Source organism: Triticum aestivum, chromosome 3B (assembly GCF_018294505.1).
Source record: "Triticum aestivum cultivar Chinese Spring chromosome 3B, IWGSC CS RefSeq v2.1, whole genome shotgun sequence".
Classification (NCBI taxonomy): domain Eukaryota; kingdom Viridiplantae; phylum Streptophyta; class Magnoliopsida; order Poales; family Poaceae; genus Triticum; species Triticum aestivum.
Window position 1 is genome coordinate 792,050,882 of NC_057801.1, and position 3,334 is coordinate 792,054,215.

The following is a 3,334-nucleotide window of genomic DNA, read 5'->3' on the forward strand; positions in this document are numbered from 1 at the left end:
GATCTCATCGGATGAACCACGATGTCAACGATTCAATCAACCCCGTATACAATTCCCTTTGTCAATCAGTATGTTACATGCCCGAGACTCGATCGTCGGTATCCCAATACCTTGTTCAGTCTCGTTACCGGCAAGTCACTTTACTCGTACCATAATGCATGATCCCGTGACCAAACACTTGGTCACTTTGAGCTCATTATGATGATGCATTACCGAGTGGGCCCAGAGATACCTCTCCGTCATACGGAGCTACAAATCCCAGTCTCGATCCGTGTCAACCCAACAGACACTTTCGGAGATACCTGTAGTGCACCTTTATAGTCACCCAGTTATGTTGTGACGTTTGGTACACCCAAAGCACTCCTACGGTATCCGGGAGTTACACGATCTCATGGTCTAAGGAAGAGATACTTGACATTGGAAAAGCTCTAGCAAAACGAACTACACGATCTTGTGCTATGCTTAGGATTGGGTCTTGTCCATCACATCATTCTCCTAATGATGTGATCCCGTTGTCAACGACATCTAATGTCCATAGTCAGGAAACCATGACTATCTGTTGACCAACGAGCTAGTCAACTAGAGGCTTACTAGGGACGTATTGTGGTCTATGTATTCACACGTGTATTACGATTTCCGGATAATACAATTATAGCATGAATAAAAGACAATTATCATGAACAAGGAAATATAATAATAATCCTTTTATTATTGCCTCTAGGGCATATTTCCAACAGTCTCCCACTTGCACTAGAGTCAATAATCTAGTTACATTGTGATGAATCGAACACCCATAGAGTTCTGGTGTTGATCATGTTTTGCTCGTGGAAGAGGTTTAGTCAACGGATCTGCGACATTCAGATCCGTATGTACTTTGCAAATATCTATGTCTCCATCTTGAACATTTTCATGGATGGAGTTGAAATGACGCTTGATGTGCCTGGTCTTCTTGTGAAACCTGGGCTCCTTGGCAAGGGCAATAGCTCCAGTGTTGTCACAGAAGAGTTTGATCGGCCCCGATGCATTGGGTATGACTCCTAGGTCGGTGATGAACTCCTTCACCCAAATTGCTTCATGCGCTGCCTCCGAGGCTGCCATGTACTCCACTTCACATGTAGATCCCGCCACGACGCTCTTCTTGCAGCTGCACCAGCTTACTGGCCCACCATTCAACATATACACGTATCCGGTTTGTGACTTAGAGTCATCCAGATCTGTGTCAAAGCTAGCGTCGACGTAACCCTTTACGACGAGCTCTTTGTTACCTCCATAAACGAGAAACATGTCCTTTGTCCTTTTCAGGTACTTCAGGATATTCTTGACCGCTGTCCAGTGTTCCTTGCCGGGATTACTTTGGTACCTTACTACCAAACTTATGGCAAGGTTTACATCAGGTCTGGTACACAGCATGGCATACATAATAGATGCTATGGCTGAGGCATAGGGGATGACACTCATCTCTTCTTTATCTTCTGCCGTGGTCGGGCATTGAGCCGAGCTCAATCTCACACCTTGCAATACAGGCAAGAACCCTTTCTTGGACTGATCCATTTTGAACTTCTTCAAAATCTTATCAAGGTATGTGCTTTGTGAAAGACCTATGAGGCGTCTCGATCTATCCCTATAGATCTTGATGCCTAATATGTATGCAGCTTCTCCAAGGTCCTTCATTGAAAAACACTTATTCAAGTAGGCCTTAATGATGTCCAAGAATTCTATATCATTCCCCATCAAAAGTATGCCATCTACATATAATATGAGAAATGCTACAGAGCTCCCACTCACTTTCTTGTAAATGCAGGCTTCTCCATAAGTCTGCATAAACCCAAACGCTTTGATCATCTCATCAAAGCGAATGTTCCAACTCCAAGATGCTTGCACCAGCCCATAAATGGATCGCTGGAGCTTGCATACTGTGTTAGCATTCTTAGGATCGACAAAACCTTCCGGCTGCATCATATACAACTCTTCCTTAAGATAACCGTTAAGGAATGCCGTTTTGACGTCCATCTGCCATATCTCATAATCATAGTATGCGGCAATTGCTAACATGATTCGGACGGACTTAAGCTTCGCTATGGGAGAGAAAGTCTCATCGTAGTCAATCCCTTGAACTTGCCGATAACCCTTAGCGACAAGTCGAGCTTTATAGATGGTGACATTACCATCCGCGTCCATCTTCTCCTTAAAGATCCATTTGTTTTCTATCGCTCGCCGATCATCGGGCAAGTCAGTCAAAGTCCATACTTTGTTTTCATACATGGATTCTATCTCGGATTGCATGGCTTCTAGCCATTTGTTGGAATCTGGGCCCGCCATCGCTTCTTCATAGTTCGAAGGTTCACCGTTGTCTAACAACATGATTTCCAGGACAGGGTTGCCATACCACTCTGGCGTGGAACGTGTCCTTGTGGACCTACGAAGTTCAGTAGCAACTTGATCCTAAGTACCTTGATCATCAACATTAATTTCCTCTCTAGTCGGTGTAGGCACCACAGGAATATTTTCTTGAGCTGCACTACTTTCCGGTTCAAGAGGTAGTACTTCATCGAGTTCTACTTTCCTCCCACTTACTCCTTTCGAGAGAAACTCTTTTTCCAGAAAGGATCCGTTCTTGGCAACAAAGATCTTGCCCTCGGATCTTAAGTAGAAGGTATACTGAATGGTTTCCTTAGGGTATCCTATGAAGACGCATTTTCCGACTTGGGTTCGAGCTTTTCAGGTTGAAGTTTCTTGACATAAGCATCGCATCCCCAAACTTTTAGAAACAACAGCTTAGGTTTCTTCCCAAACCATATTTCATACGGTGTCGTCTCAACAGATTTAGACGGTGCCATATTTAAAGTGAATGTAGCTGTCTCTAGAGCGTATCCCCAAAATGATAGTGATAAATCCGTAAGAGACATCATAGATCTCACCATATCCAATAGAGTGCGATTACGACGTTCGGACACACCGTTACGCTGAGGTGTTCCAGGCGGCGTGAGTTGTGAAACGATTCCACATTTTCTTAAGTGTGTATCAAATTCGTTACTTCAATATTCTCCTCCATGATCCGATCGTAAGAGTTTTATCTCTCGGTCACGTTGATTCACTACTTCATTCTGAAATTCCTTGAACTTTTCAAAGGTCTCAGACTTGTGTTTCATCAAGTAGACATACCCATATCTACTCAAGTCATCAGTGAGAGTGAGAACATAACGATATCCTCCGCGAGCCTCAACGCTCATTGGACCACACACATCAGTATGTATGATTTCCAATAAGTTGGTTGCTCGCTCCATTGTTCCAGAGAACGGAGTCTTGGTCATTTTGCCCATGAGGCATGGTTCGC